The 16754-nt window shown below is 39.7% G+C and overlaps 1 long non-coding RNA gene across 1 annotated transcript in view; it reads left to right on the top strand.

Moving 5' to 3' along the window:
• Positions 1–16327, top strand: part of LOC144990200 (uncharacterized) — an 89710-nt gene extending 73383 nt beyond the window's left edge. The window contains exons 2-3 of the long non-coding RNA XR_013654208.1: positions 12281–12484; positions 14500–16327. This is a non-coding gene — a long non-coding RNA (uncharacterized LOC144990200). The remainder of the gene's footprint in view (positions 1–12280; positions 12485–14499) is intronic.
• The last annotated feature ends 427 nt before the right edge of the window (positions 16328–16754 follow it).

Genomic DNA, 16754 nt, shown 5'->3' with positions numbered 1-16754 from the left:
TCCAAAGACTGACACAACGGCGAAAAAGGCTTGCAAAAGACATTCATCTACAGTTGCATACAAAACACTCCCAAAATGCTGCACAGATGCATGAATAACGCAGCAAGCTGGAGTGGAGTGGACACAAAAAAAGAATCCGTCTGGAAAATGTATTGTTTTAATTACTTAACCAGCTGCTGTGGATTTTAGAAGTACATTTATGGTTTCAAATTGTCTAAAATGAATCTGAGAAAGAACAAAGATGAATCAACGCGCTAAGCAGAGATTGTTTCTGTTTAATCCCTACCAGCAGTGAGAAGTCAATCAATATGTGTCAGAAAACCTAAATATTTTTACTCAGATGTGAAAGAATGAAGGAGGTTAATAAAGAATTTAGAGCATTAATTGTAAAAAACAAAAAACATAATCAAAGAGAAGAGTAGAAGTTCACCAAATTTTAGCCAGAGTTAGAAATGTGACCATGATTGCACTTTTGAATGTTAAAGAAAACGATTATCTAAAATATGCAAAATAATTGCAAATTCTCCTAGTTTATATGGTACACATTTACAGTTGCATTTTGAGCCGGAATTTATAGACTTATGCATGAAACATCTCATGGATGCACTGGGACGCATCCCCAGTGATGTATCCTGAGGTCATCGGGTGTTTCGGGTCTCACAACATCCTACACCCTCACCCAGGCGACCCAGCCGGGGTTGATCAGACCCCGACTTGCGTCCCAGCAGCAGTCCACGGATCAGCCCTCTTCATCCACAGCCACCGCGTAGCCTTCTCTGTGGCTTCGCTCACGGATTGAATAGCCCTCTTTTTGGCCGCCCCTGTGATGCCTAATTTTTTCCAAACGTGACTCTGCCTCCTCCACTGCTTTTCCAGCCTTCCATTTTCTTCCTGTCCTCACTTCAATGCCAGCTGCTGACACCTTGCCATCTCTGGAGTCCCTATAACGTAGGACTTCCCTGGTGCGTACCACCATAAATCCTTCTGTGAGGCCACTGAAGGGCAATTGAAGGATATTACTTGTCCCTTACAACGCCGCTATATATATGTATATTAGAGGAAATCCTGTTTTTATGCGCGTCAGCTGAATCAGAGACAGTGATATGACAAGCTGTTTACTGTAATTCTAATTTTTAAAAATGCCAAATAAATGCTGATATAAAGGCATATCAAATTAAGATTAAATAACAAAAGGAAATTACCTTTTTAAGCTTTAAATATTGGTGAAGTTATTTCACACATTGACTGTATCTAAGAACTGGACTGAGTGAGTGTGGCACATTAGAAAATGACTCACTTCCAGCTCCAGCAAAATAAAGTCAATTCAGTTGCCTTTTTTTTTTTTTTTTTGCCGCCATGTTGAATCCAGAAATTGTCGGTAAGTAGGGATTGGTCCAACTCAGTCTGAGTCATTATTTCTATGGGCAACCACACTAGCCAATCAGAAGTGAGCTTATTGGAAGTCCTAACCCCCACCATTTGAAAGCAGTTTCAAAGGAATCTGCCAATCAAATGTTGGAAGTGAGACCACTTACTTTTTTAAAGCATGTGATTGGCCAATACAGGAAAAGAAAAACAAGTCTATGGGATTTTGGCTTCTTACAGCCAAAAGGTACTTCCTGTTTGGATTGCTAGGGAGGAGGGATCAGCCAGTGGTTTCACCACAGGATTTCCCCGTATATTTTTTCACCCTTATCTCTGTAGCTCTTTAACAGCCGAATTTGTGAAGGAATAGGAATTACAGGTGTTCCATTTTGGGTGTTGGGACCCTGGAGAATGTTTTCTTTGTTTTATTTAAAGCTTCCTCCCCCCTTAACGCTCCTCTTTTGCGTTCAATCTGCATTTGTTTATCTGAATGCCTGCCCTCACATCTGGTATGCATGTATTCTTCTCAGTGGGTTTTCAGTGCACTTTGAGTGTGTACTTTGCACATTTTGCTGTGTGCGTAATCTCACAGCCAGTGTTCCCCTGACTCTAGTTTGCACCTAACATTCTGAAGACTTCTTTCCACTCACCTCCTTTCACACGTTTCTGTTTGGCCTTGTGAACCTGTCAAGTGTCGATGTAATCGTGGCGTCACTCCCCTGTGATCCACTCGGAAAATGCAGAAGTGTCTGCTTTTTTTATTTTCTTTTTTAATGGATTGAGATAGGAGTGTATTTACTTTTTTGTCATTTACAGGAAGTCTACGACAGAAAGCACCTGTGAAAGTTTATAAACCCTTACATACAGTTGCTGCTCTTTGGTAGAGCAGAGCAAGTTCAAGTAAAAAGAAAAAAAATGAAGAAAAGAAAATCAATTTGGAGCTGAGTGCATGAATGCACAATTAGGAGTTGAGACTTCTACACCATCTGTACTATAACAGACTAAGAAAATAATCTATTTAATTTCCTTGGTGACCGAAGGTGCTATCATTTATCTCATCCAGAGAGACTTCTAAAGTAGATAAATTCTCTTCTTAGAGGAAGATAAATTTACCTTACCATATGTTCCCCGCTGTGCTTCCTTGTGGGAACTGGAGGGGCTTTTTTTTTGTTTCCTTTCAGCTTTTTCATTCGTCAGACATAAGACCTTGGCTGCACGACTGTCATCTTTCTATTGTAGGTTTAATTTATGAAAAACAGCAAAGTGGAAAACACAAATTCTTAAATGTGCTGTGTTTGAAGGGACGTTGCATCAAATTATTAGTTTACTGCTTTCAAGAGATAATATATGCAATTTTGCTGCATGATGCAAATGAAGCACTGCACAGCTAATGCGACCTGACAACTCCCACCGCTCGTGCACGTCCATGTTTGCATGTGCATTTGTGTGATTAGCCAGCACAGATAGGAGCAGTTACACTGCCCTGCGCGGCGTGCACACCCCCTGGTGTTTTCCTGCACAGAGTTGGCATTTGAATTTATTCTCGCGTGACTGTGCTAAAGACTCTCCGCTGATCTTTCAATGTCACTTATTTTCACAGTCCTCTCCTTCTGGCAGTCTTCCTGTTTTCCCATGCTCCCAAAAACCTCTTTTGGAAAACCTCATTTTCCAATCCGGATTTCCCTGGGGACTAGCATCATGCCCGTGGCTAACATCTATGGTATATGTTATCAACTCAGGCTTGAGCCTTAATGACCCTGGGGATTTCAGCCTCCTGCACGCCCAATCAGAAGCCTCATCGCTAACGAGTGACCACTGATGCTCATGACAGTTGTAGCCTGTACGTTGCAGCTGAATAAGAGCCGATAAATAATTCATAGAGTCAAGTCATACTGCCTTGAGAAATACTGCTGAGAGCATATAATGTAAAAAGCAGCAAAACAAGAGTAGTGCAACAGTTTGCCAGTTCTAACATTTGATCTGAGAGCTAATTGAACTTGACGTGAGTTGAGTACATCATGGTGGGCTCCAAAACTGCCCTGTATTTGAGGTTAATACTTCTACTCTTTAGTAAAATGGCTGCTTTGTGGTACCTCTGGGTGTTTATGAGGTACCACAACACTCTGGTATATTCTGTTATAATCTCTTCTACTCTACACCTGCAACTATGGATAAAATTAACCTTAAAATTTGAAGAATCCTTGAAACGAGTTTCGAGGATGGGGAAGATTGAAAAGGTTTTAGCAGCAATTCTGTAGTCCACAAAGAACCATGTTTGTTTTTTTGAACGTCTCCCAAACTAATGGGTGGAAAAAGTAGGGTGAGAAGGGGAAGAAATTATTAAAATGTGCCACATCCACAAAGTGCTTCTGGAGTAATTAAGTCGACAGCAGTTTGGCTCCAATAACTTCGTTTCGGAGTGTGTAATGTGTTTCAATAATGACAGCGCTTGGCAGCATACTGGCTTGTTGTCACGCTCGCTCTCCCAGATAATCCTGTTACTGCTGACCACTCTGACTGGATGCGAGTCCAGCCTTGCTGCCTGCCTGATTGCCACTTTCCCGGGGAGGGTGCAAGACGGGGGAGTTGGAAGTACGGGGGGGTAGCACTCAGCCGGTTTGTTTTCCCATCTGACTGGCTTGTGTGAGTGTTTAAAAAGGCTTTACATACACGCAGCGTTGATTATCCCATATGTATACCAAAGATCGCACCTCCTTGCTCGAAAAGTTGGGTGCTGGGATTGTTTTCACCGTCTGTAGCGAACGTAATTTCCAATTGTTTTTTTGGCATCGTTTTGGGCTCTTGGCCCAACCGCTCAACTCATTCCATGATGGCCAATACCAACACAGCGACCAAAGGAGAACTCTCAGCCCAGATTCTACTGGAAGGTTGCCCATTTAGCTTTTTACCTTTGTGGAAGACTAAAAAATCTTGCTGCTCATCTCGATGGTTGGTCTTTGAAACAATCAGGGAGAAAACTAAGCAAAGACATAAAAAACCTTAGAATGTTTTCATGTAAAACGTGGAGCTAAAAATAAGTCAATTGTTGTGTCTTTCAACATCTCTTGATCTCAGTTTCCAGCTTTATTGGTATCAACTCATCTTGGAAGACTTTCTCCAAATATTTGGAGCATTTCTGTGGAAATGTGTGCTCAGTTATTCCAAATTTTGGCTGTGGTTTTCGAGGGAAAGATCCAACTTGAGTCTTTGTTTTTCCCAAACATGCCTGACGGTGCTGAGATTACATCTTTCACACTTAACTCATCCTGCCATGTCTTTGTTCATCTTGGTTAGTGTGGTGTGCAGTTAAAAACATCATTTATTCTTACATGCCTGATTGTAATAAAACATTAAAGCTGCCCTACACGAGAAAAAGATTATCCCCGATTTCCAGTATTTGATGTCTGTTTTTTTTAAGTCACGCTTTAAGTCACGCTTTTAGTTGGTGATTCACCACAAAACAAGGCTTTTCTGTCTTTACGTAAAACACTTTGAGTAACACTAGCTAGAAAAGTGCCATACAAATAGTTTTATTTAGTTTGGTTTGATCTGTGCAGCAAAACACAACAGTCAAGTCAGAACTGTGACAATTTCCAACACGAAACATGGTTTTAAAAACAAGTACACTATGGTTCCTAATTTGATCAAATAATTTGTAGTGAAATAATATTACAAAATAAAACACATTTTTTTCAGTCCATCGGGTGTTTTTTTTCTTTCTCAGAATATGTTAGAATAAAGATTTTTATGAAAATGTTGCATTTGAAATGAGTACATTTGGGTCATTAGCATTGATCCTAGCTCTTTTATAAAAACTGCTTTCATAGCACTGGCTTTGATTTTGTGAATTTGTACTAATTTAGCTCTTTTAAACCTATTTAGATTTTCTCACTGAGATGTGTTCAATCCCTTATTTCAAAACTGAAATACATATTTGTTAGGTTTTAGTCACACGGCAATGCTTCAATGCCCGACTGTCATTTACACATGAGCTGTTTTGTTATGTATTCAATACATTTTCTTTGTTCAATCTTCTATTTCAGGGATAAAACTTTTCCAAAATTACTTCTCTAGGGAATTTCTGAAATAAAAAAATGAATTGCTGAACCAAAGCCTGGCAGATACTTTGACTTCCACCTTCAATTCTGTTTCTATCAAATCATTTTCTTCAGAATTAAAATCTAAACTTGGGATTTGAAACAACGTAAAGTAGATATTATCAGAAGGCCCAGCTGTATCCCTATTGATGTGTTTTCCAGCAGCATCTTTCAAATACTGGATTGTGGCAAATAACTTTTAATGGGACGAAATCAGTCTTTCCCCTGGGCTTGTTGAGCAGAGGCTGCCTCAGAGACTTAGACTGCTATTTCTTTCTTTCTTTCATTCTTTCTCAGCCCCTCCTCTCCCGTTTTTCTCACTGTGTCATAATGCACTTTGATGCTTAGACTCCACTACCTTTTATAGGTATTACAGCCTTCCCTTTATTGAGGTTGAGGCTGTAAGGGAGATTTGGGACAGCGGTGGAAAGAAGTGAATGAAAAGATGGGAGGTATTCCTAGAAAAAATAGACAAAAGTCCTTTTTGTTAACCTATGTTAACACCAAATGCGATACGTGTGTCAAATTTCCGTCGGACGTTAGATGTTTTTAGCCTGATCGCTACACAGAGCAGCGTCAGTGTGTATCTTATTTACACTGCATGGAATACACGGATGATGATAGAGATGAAGTTTATTTATTCTAAAAGTTATATAAATTAAAACAAAAGGATCACATCTCCATGTCTGGGGTCATGTGATCTTTCAGAGACTCTCCCATTACGGTGAGCTTCACTCCTGCGGGATCACAGCCGGCTTCCTTTGTGTTTCCGTGTCTCTGTGACCCAGTATGAAGACTTCCTGTCCCACATCAATAAAAGACAAATAGACTAAAGTTAGAAGATCGTTTTATTACTGTCTCAATGAAAATAAGAAAAACATCATATGGTTCAGGAGTCTCGAGCTGGCGGCCTCCCCATGCCGCAGCTGCTCTCTGGCACCGTTAGCACCGGTGTAGCGAGTGCGATCGCTCCAGCCAGGAGCCTTTGCCCAACAGTAGCCGGGACAGGCTCCGATAACCCTGTGGTACGGAAAGGGATACATACAACGGCTGGGTATCTCGGTGACATGCAGGAAACCAGGGTTCGATTCCCAGGGGGGAATGAACAAGCAATTGAATTGGTGAACAGTTAACCCTTGTGCTATCTTAGATGATGATTCCCATCTGACGTGTTCTCCCTACCATGACGAAGGTGGATAAAGGTGGAAAGATTTCATGTAATCCATGGACACCAGTGAGGTTCACAAATCAATGAAGAAAAAAGGTTCACCGCACTGTCTAGTGGGTCTAGATGACCCAACTCCCAATGTTAAAGTGCCTAGGATAGCACAAGGGTTAACACCACCAAGGGAGGGCCCTTGGGCAAGACCCTTAATACTACTGCCTACCAGCATGAATGTGCATGAATGATCCCCATGTGTGCCGTAGACGTGAACTGGCAGCCACGGCTCTTCGCCATCACCAAGTATGAATGACGAATGAATGATTATAATGGACACATTGTAAACGCTTTGAGCGTCTGGAAAAGCGCAGATAAATACAATCCATTATTATTAGATATTGTTTTAAGAAAATAGATGAATGAATGAAACGTCTTTGGATCGACCATTGAATCGTACTCCACTTGCTGATCGAGTCACTGAACATGCCACGTGCCCAAGCGGAGTCCCTGCTTGGTCGACATGATGTGGTGACCTTGCTAAAGTTAAAATATTTGAACTCTGAAATTTGTGCTGTTGCTAGACTGCCATGGTGCTCCTGACGCTCAAATTGTGCCACAGGATCTCAGATTGCGTTTGTGTCATTGATTTGATATTGAAACTGCAAATCGCGTTCACTGTGAACACAGCTGCACTATGTTTTCACAGTTTTAACCTTGGCCAAGGCTCCATTTTTTTCCATACTTTGTTCTTCAAGCACTTTTTTTCGTCCAACTAATATGACATAACTCGGCACCAGGCTGTGATTTGAAAAGTAAGGTCACAAACAACAGGGACAGTCTTTTAATTTTTTGTAGAATCTTGTTATGCCACTTTTTCCCTTCATAAAGGTGGCATAAGAAAGAATGAGAATACATTCAAGGACCCAAACACTTTTTTGTGCCAAGGACTGGTTTTTAACTAAAAAAAAAAAACTGGCCCTTCGATGAATTAAATATGATTTGATGAATAGCATATGATGGGTTGTGCTTTGACTGCAAAATATTTATGAGGGGAAACATAGCAATCATCACACTTTGTGGGGAATTCTTTAAAAAATTTAATCGGCTGATGTGGAACACAGAAAACTACTGATTCAAATCTCTGAAAAAACAACACATACACATAAATAATGTTCTATTTAATTTGTGCTTCAATAGAAAAGAAGTCAAAGTGTTGATAGAGAACAACCTTTGGCCAAAATATGGAGAGTGTTGATTTTCAGCATTGAGTCATTTCTGTATTAGATTTGGTGATAGTTGGATCTCCTTGTTAGGATAGGCATATGAGTTAAAATCCAGTTATAGTTATATGTAAAAAAAAAAAAAAAAGCTGCAGGAAACGGAAAAAGAAACCAGTAAAAAATAACACAAAAAAAATCCTCATCCGTGACATTCTCAGGAGTCAGCTTGACTGAACACACCCAAGCACACATCCACCGATGAGTAACGGATGCTCATTTGCTAATTGCAAGCATTAACTTTGCTAATTTGACATCATCTGTGCACAGTAAACTGTGTCTCTGTGACCCCACACTCCCTTTACGGGGCACAATGCTTCCATCACAGGCAGGTTGGGTTTATTCACCACACCTATGTTGGAGAAGTTGTGGAATAAAAGCATGAAGAGCTGAACTCCTGATATAAGGTGTAAAATCTGGGAGTTGCTGTAACAACGTGCCCCTGAGCAGAACACTTTATGAGCTAAAACGCATTTATGTTTTTTCATCTTTTATCTGTGCTGAAGGAGTAAAATGAAGCGTTGCCTTCCGGAACTTCCTGTTTTGAATGCTGAGGAAAATGTTATCAGACAAAATCAGTAATTAACTGCAGCAAAGACGGACACAATTGCAATTTTTCTTTTTACTTTTTTGAGCAGTACACGTAGAAGTGTATAGATGTAGTTATGCTTTTAAACATTTTAATATTTTTTTTTTCCTCAGAGGAAGCCTCCACATGAGTGAGGAAGGCTTCTCAGTAAACAGGGTCGTCACAGTGGGATCTCCTGCTCCTCTTTGTTTTCATCTGATTGGTAGCGTCCTCTGTAGATATAAGTGGGGGGGTGGTTGCTGGTATGGACACGGGTCCCCAAATGACTATTTTGCATTTTATTTATAAATCTGTGTATGTTCATTGTGTTGTGTGTGTGTGGTGTTTGGGGTGGGTTATTGTGTGTATTTTATCCTCTTTTTGTGTGTGAAGGTCTTTGCTTTTGCTTTTTAAGTTGAAAAGGTTTTTATACATCAGGCCCGTGGGCCAAATGTGGCCCGCATTTGAATTTCTACCGGCCCACAAGTTCCTGTTGTAAAATCAATTGTATGTCTCTCTCAGCTCTTTCTAAAAACTGTGTGTACCATTTCTTGATTGGGATTGGCTGAATTCCATTAATAGTCAATGTGGCAACAATCTCATGGGAACCCTTCGGTGACACTTTTTAGCCCATTTCCAAAATGTTGTTCGTAAAGAAATGAACAGATTTGCATATCCAGTCACAACCACAACAGTTCGTACTTTTGAGTACAATGTGTTGTATTCCTGTTCAGATGATTTATATCTGTAATATCAGACACACACAACAGAAATGCATTGTGTAATCTTTTTACTATTTTACCTTTATACCATGGTCCGGGTGAATACTCGATGCTGATTGGCTGCTGGGTGTGGATTAAAAAGTGATAATTCACAGGGATAATGGATGCCTAAAAAAGAAGTTCCGGTCACATAGCTTAATTGTTCTATATCACTGCGCTGGCTTCTTTAAAACAAACTTTTGCTTGATCATCTGGACAAAAACAAGCGGTAAGAGGTGAACTCTCTCTCTGAACTGCTTATTTATTTAACCTGTCGTAATGATCAGCATATTTATCGCTTTCCTTTGATGCTGCAGTCAAGGTTGGTGTCGGCTCAGCCGGCTAAGCGGCACATTGTCATGTTACCGTGACAACGCGTCGCACCACATATCAAATAGTCCACTTTTTGTGAAAAAAGCAATTTAAACCAAAAAAAAAAGCAAGAATAAAGTACTAAAAACTGATTGAATATTTATTTCCTTTGTAAGTGACCATGGTATAGGCGGGATAATGGCCTTCAAAGTTTGCATTATCTGAAATTAACGCACGCTGCGGAAGCCTGAACCTCGCTTCCGCGGCGTGTGTTAATTTTAGATAATGCACACTTTGTCGGCTATTATCCTCTACATAATGCTTCTTTTTTGTATGTCTGTCTTTTCTCACATATTTCTATAAATCACATCTTTTGAATCGTAAGCAAAGAGACTTGAACATTTGACTGTCAAAAACAGAAATGTAATCACTCACAGCTTGCCATCATCTTTTCTAGTTACAGTGTTCCATCTGGTCCCAAGGTTATGCAGGCTTACCGGGAAAAAAAAATGAATCAAACACTGATCTTTTGTCTGAATTTCACTCAATCTTTCTCTGTCTCGACGTTTGCTCTGCCTCCTGTCTTCTAACAGCTCCCAGCAGAATTCTCCTAACACTAACACACTTGTACACTTCAAGCTATCGTCACTAAACCCTCTGACACATTTTTGTTGTTACCCTCTCTGTCCTCTTTCTCATCTCACCTGTCTTTCTTGCAAATTTGTTGGCGTGTTCTGCCACGCGCTTGCAATTTAGGGAGGAAACCACAAGCTGAAAGGGGACTTGTGCCACTGGCATCTAGCCTTTGGAGGAGAATTCTCTAGTGGTCCAGATTTTCTGTACAGACAAAGTTGTCCAAATTCATAGCTGGGGCTCAGAGGGCATCTATTTAGGGTTGGCCTAATTCAAGTTTGCCTCATCTTGCTTTTTTTGAAGCCATTTCATGCATGCTGTGGTGTGTAAAGGTTGGTTTAGTTTCTGTGAACACAGAAAACTACATGAAAACCAAAGTACTCGCCCCGATCATCGGTCAATAAGAATGAGCTGTTTCTGTGCCGATCTGGGCGGGTGCTGTGACGATGTTTCTGTGTCCAAGCTGGCTCCTGGTAGAAATACATTCCACCGATACCGTTTCCTCACTGCACAGCCGTAAAGTTCTTTTATAATTACAGTCCTGTTTTCATAGCTCTTCAGTTTTCGGGCTCTACGTACAAAATCTGGTGGCAGTTGACCACTCGCTGAAGGCAAAATCTAATTGAACTTCAACCAATCAGGGACTTGGATTTGGAAGCATCGCATGTGTAACGTCCTTTTCAAAACAAAACCATTTGAAAGACATATATTAATAGGAGAAATAATAATTGTGGTTTGTGCGCAGGCAGAATTATACTGTATGACACCATGTCTTTCATATATCAGATTAAAGCTCTCAAAAGAAAAAGCCTGCTTGCACCGCCTCAACATTTTGCACACAGCCTCTTCCAGCTGTAGGGTCATGCACTAGTATCAGGCAGTGACAGCCCAGTGGGAACACTATATGCTAAAAGTGCGTTCAAAAACCACCAAATGCCTGTGAGAGCGTAGCCTACAGACATGCTCAAAGCACGAAAAGCACTTTTTTATGAATAAAGTTTGATTTGATAAAAATTGTGTTTAGGGGGAGACATTCAAATAAAACAGCTGTTGTGTTTATATTACAACTCAAAATTGGGCCTATTATGGGTGTAGCTTTTGATTGGCAGACAGGCTGAGTGGGGGAACCCAAAAGAAATTCAACTTTACTTCATTCTGCTCAATTACTTTTTTCAGAGCCGTGTTCGCTGTGTAGAATCCACATTCCACATTTTCGGAGCGGTTTGCTTTTCTGGGGTCTGCTCTCATTTCACACTCTGACAACTAGCAGTAAAATACATGTCAGTTTAGGCCCTGACATTCCCAATTATTCTTTTCTGACTTAAACTTGGCACTTGGTGGAAAAGTGCCTCTGGCATTTTGTTTGTACTCTGCAGTTATAACAAAACCGGCGCTCTTTACCTTTCCATATACGCACCAAAACAAATTCTATATCCTCTGTCGCTTTCCAGTCTTTTTAAAAGTCCTTGTTTCTGATCGTTGATGGGACTCTGCCTCTCAGAGCTTTCTGCTTTACTCCAAGGCTGGAGGGAAAGAACCCACCCTCCTCACACCCCAGCACCTCATCATCATCCATCTGGGAGGCAGGATAAGCACTCCATGGGACATTAGGCCCATTACCCAATCACAACATGTTTCCAGCCCCAGCCCACCAGCTCTCTCCTTGTCTCATGCTGCGCTTCAATTTACTGGAAAGGACACTGTGCTTAACATAAGTTGCAAAGAAGTATTGTTGCTTTACTCTTTCATCATTATTTAAATATATTCAAAATGCTTCTTTGTCTTCTCATATAGCCTACAGTATATTTTTCACATGCTAAATTTAAAACAAAAGTTCAAAATTTTTCTAATTTAACTTGAAAACAATAAATGCGAGTAGAGAGCACAACTTAGTTTAAGCAGAATATTTGAGTTTTTTCTGACTTTGCTTCTCAGTTTCTCCCATCTCAACAAATATGTCTACCACCAACATACCCTGGGGAGTGAGAATGCAATCACTGCTCCCGATTCTGCCAATGATACAGCCTATGAACTAAAGGCAGTCCCTCAGGCAAGTTGTGAACTTGCAGAGAGGGTGCATAACGATGCTGAATGGTCTGTTTCAGAGCTCTCATGCACTTGAAGATGTGTCAGTGGGACGCTGGCTCCCTCATGGCCATGCCCATCAAATTCAAGTCTTCAAAGCTCGCTAAAGTGACTGTGGCGTCTGCACCCAGAAATCTCCACAAAATCAGCAAGAAAAGTCTTTTCCCGCTACAACCTTGTTAGCAAACAGCATCTGGTGTTGTCATCTCCACACACAAGGCCAAGTAAGAGTCGTGATTTTTCTCTGCAAAGAAATGCTGTTGAAGGCTGACTGAGCAAGGCCATCACCTGATGCTCTGTTACTCACAGCTACAACTAACATTTACTGTGCTCTCATTTAAAAAGATTTACTGATAATACTTTGTGTTGAGTTTGTCTATGTGGGTTCTTTTGTTATTTTGGTAGATTCCATCAAAGAAGTTGGTAAAAAAAAAAGCGACTCAGTTTGTTCTTCATTTAAGACCTTTCTTCTCTTCTAAGGCTTTCCTAAAGCCTCTATTTTTTGATGAGTTTTTTTACCTTTGTAACCCTATTCATAGCTTTAAAATATCTCACAGGTTGTTAATTCTTGCCTTGCTTAAAGCGTTTGCTCATGTGGAAGTAGAAATCCCGCTGGCCTGCAGGTGGACTGATATATTTCACTCTGGAGAGCTGTCAGTATTTCTGTGAGAAAATACGCGTCCTGGCTTTCAGGAGGAGAGCTTTGAACTGAGTGTAGGTTCAGGATGTTCTCGGCATCTCATTTCATGACACCAGAGTTGGACTTCCAGCTTCAAGCTACACTGACCTGGAGGAGGTTTGTCTTTAAAATGGACAGGAGACTGAGGTAAGTGTGTTAGTGTGATGCAACTGGGAGGACTGCGTTCTTTAAATTGGTTTGTTTGGTTTCAGCGAGGCACTTTTTTTTTGGTTTCGTGTTCTGTTTTCAGGTTTCTCCCTCAAACAGTGTCTCACCAGATAATATCATAATCTCAGCTTTCTTCAGTCATTCCTTGAATATTTAGATGTCTGGTTTTCAGTTCTGCTTGGTCAGAAATGCTGCTGTCATCTTTTTTGTTTCTACCGTTGTCTCCTACAATGCTGTCCAGCTAGCTCTACCAGTTTGTTTAGCCAATTAATATAAAAACAGGCCATGCTATCAGAAACATAGCCAGGACATGCCAGAAGATGTTTTGAAAATTCCATGTTGTTTTTAATGCATTCACTTAAAGACATCCGTATGAAAAACTGAAAAATCCCTGTTACAATTTGTTTAAAATTTGTTAAAGTTATTTGGTAAATATGTAACAAAGCACAAATGTATTGTCACATGCACAGTCTTCAGAGACACATCTTTATTTTGATTAAAGTTCAGTAAGGTTTAAGTTGTGGGTTTTTCTTTTAAGATGGAAGAGGATATATGAAGACTTAAACCTGTCCAATGTTGCCAACATTAATGAGAAAAACTATAAAACAGTTATTGCTCTGAGGCTGAGATAAGGAAGTGACCCAAGACATCAGTGCTACTATAGTTAGCATCCTAAGCTGGCATCAGGCTTTGTGTGTTGGTTTGCTCCCTTGTGTAAATGTCTAAGTAACACTTAAACATCAGAGCAGGGATTTAGTGGTTTTGATCCCCAAACTGAGGGAGCACAGAGGATGTAACCCCTAACTAATCTATTCATAGTTATTTCAATCCAAAGGAGCTTATGGATCTGGATCTTGACCTCAGAAAATACTGCTTTGACTCAAACTCACATCTCGTCTTTTAATGTTTTTAGGTCGACGTATCGTCACTCCGGCACCAACATTTTTACTGATTTTAAAGATCTGACCCTGATTGATGATGACTTCAAGGTTAATTTTGTAGACCTGGTGTCGTTTCTTTATGACAAGCCTTTCAAAATGGCCCTCCTCCCTTCATTTTATGGTTTTATTTTGACATTGTACTACAGTTTCTAAACGGGGTCTTTGTCTATCCGGCTCCTCTCTTGTGGAACCAAATTCCATCTTCAGTTTTCTAGGCTGAAACTATGTTAAAAGCTTCACATAAGACTGTATTTTTTTTAGCGTATAGTAAATTTTGGCCTGAGTGACCCTGAGGCATACCTTTAGATGTGCTTAAACTGGTAATCTCTGAATTGTATACCTTTCTTCATGTGTTCATATGTTTTATTTGTCTATTTTTTGTCTACAGACGATTAAAAAAAATAATATTTGTCTTTTATTTGTTTATTTTTTTCTTGTTTTTTTTCCTCAGCTAGTGGAGGTGGATGCACGTCCTTACCAAGTTTGATTCTGCCAGCGTGTCAGTGATGGTTTCTTCCTGTGAAAGGGAAGTCACTCCTCCTGTGACTCCCCACAGGCGCGGAGGGAATGGAACCCAACACTTTTTCAACTGACATCTGTTGGTTTTTCCCATATTTTTAAACCGAAGCCTTTGATACAAAACATTTCTCTGTATCTATTTGCTGGTTTTCTCAGTATATTGTTGTTCAAATCGGGTGGGCCCCGCCTCATACATCTGCTTTAAACACATGCAACACGGCTGAACACGCATAAAAAATACACCCTCTTTGACTTACCATAACTCTTCAACTGTTAAAGCGATCAAGGTAAATTAGTTGATTAGGACTTTGAGAAAAGTGCCGTTGCGTATCGGCAACTTCTCGCTGCAACAGAATCAGCTGATTTATTGCGTAAAATGTTGCATATAAGCACAAAGCTGCTTCAGAATCTACCTGAAATCCATCGATTGCATAAATGTTTTTAAGAGTTGTGGGAGTCGAATTGTAATACTGGAGCTAAAATTCTGGCGTTAAAGGATTGACAAATAATATTTATTCCCATTTCTTTGATCGTTATATTCTAATTACTGTACTGATAAAACATGAACTTTCTAAATTGTTTTGTAGTAATTTTATTGCAAATACTTTGCTTTACAGCAAACTGGAATTCACAGTTTGACAAAAGTTAAAAAAAATGCACAAAGTGTTCCGGTAAAAAATCCACATATCGTATTTTCTGCACTTTAAGGTACACTTAAAAGCCTTAATTTTGTTCAAAAAACAACAGTGCACGTTATAATCTGGCGTGCACAATACATGCATTCATTCTGGATGTGCTTACTTTGAGATCAAAAACATTTTAAGGCTGTGAAACTCATTAGTGGAGACTTTAATACGTTTTTTCAGACAGACGTGAAGTTTTTACATTTTAGACTCAATGTTCACATCTTCATAAATAGATATGTCTAGTATCATAGAATGAAAACAATGATCTGATTATGATTGAAGAGTTGTGCAAATGTGTAAAGTTGAAATATTCTGTACAGAAGACACTGAAAGTTCTCAAGCCAATCAGGATGCAAAACACAGTCCAATGTTAAAAACTTGTGCTGAAAAAAATCCACTAAACAGCGCCACAGGTGAACTGCAATAGCGAGGTAACACTACTAATAAGGTTGGACGTTGCATGTATGGTGATTACGCCTCTAATGTGTAGCATTGCAAACAAGTTCTAGGGTTACTGTGAATGCGCCTTATATATGACATAATTTCAAAAATAGATGCACCCTATATTGCGCTTATGTTTTGTTGTTAGTTAATACTGGACTGCATTCTTGTTATTGTTGACCATGGTAAAACCAGCGTCAGTGTTATGCCGTGTCCAGTTTAATCATTTCCACTCTTGTTTCTGCAGCTCGGCTCGTAGAGTTCCTCCTGTTAATTGATCACACCTGGCTTCTGTTAATTGCAACACCTGCTCCTTGTTTTCTCATTTCCTGAGTAGTTGAAGTCACTGGAGTTCTCTGCCAGACTCATCATCATTTGGTTTATCCTAAGTTTATAATCTGGGTTTTTCTCCTTTAATCCTATCAGTTAGAGCCATTTGGGATTTCTGTCCTGACTGAACCCTGTTAGACTGCCCTTTTTTATAATTTTTTATTTTTTTTGTCATCACGTGTCAACGTAAAATAAATGGGCTTCAGTCCTAGATATTTTAAAACATTTTCTTTATTTGAATATCATGATCATTTATGATGTAAATGCTTTTCTGGGGTAGTAACAAATAAAAATCATGCCTTACATTTTCAACGCTTTTGTTGTCAGGCTCCTACGTATCTGAAAGCTTTGGCAGCAGCAAACAAAAACACTCCATGACATTCATTTTCACACAGATAAACAGTATCAAAGTAATTTTGAGTTAAGTAGAATAGCAAATTAATTTTCATGTGTAAACTCTGCGTATGTGAAAGACAAAATTAAATTTACCTCTGCGCGTTAGAACAAATTTAATGAAGGACAAACGACGGTGGCAGCAAGTTTGTAAAAGTAACTTTCAGTGTTTACCCTATTAAAATTGAATGTCGTGTTAAATCAAATGTTCCTGCGAGTAATAAAGGTCGGGCTGTTGATTTAGGCGCTGCTGAATTAAGCAGGCAGCCGAGGTTTTGGTGGAGCTGCTCTAATAACAGCAAAGGCGCGGTTTGTCACATTCGAAGAATAACTGTCA

The sequence above is a fragment of the Oryzias latipes genome, chromosome 24 (assembly GCF_053564925.1).
Source record: "Oryzias latipes strain Hd-rR chromosome 24, Olatipes_Hd-rR_3.1".
Lineage (NCBI taxonomy): Eukaryota > Metazoa > Chordata > Actinopteri > Beloniformes > Adrianichthyidae > Oryzias > Oryzias latipes.
The sequence above is the reverse complement of the archived record's forward strand: the minus strand, read 5'-3'. Positions and strand labels throughout refer to the sequence as shown.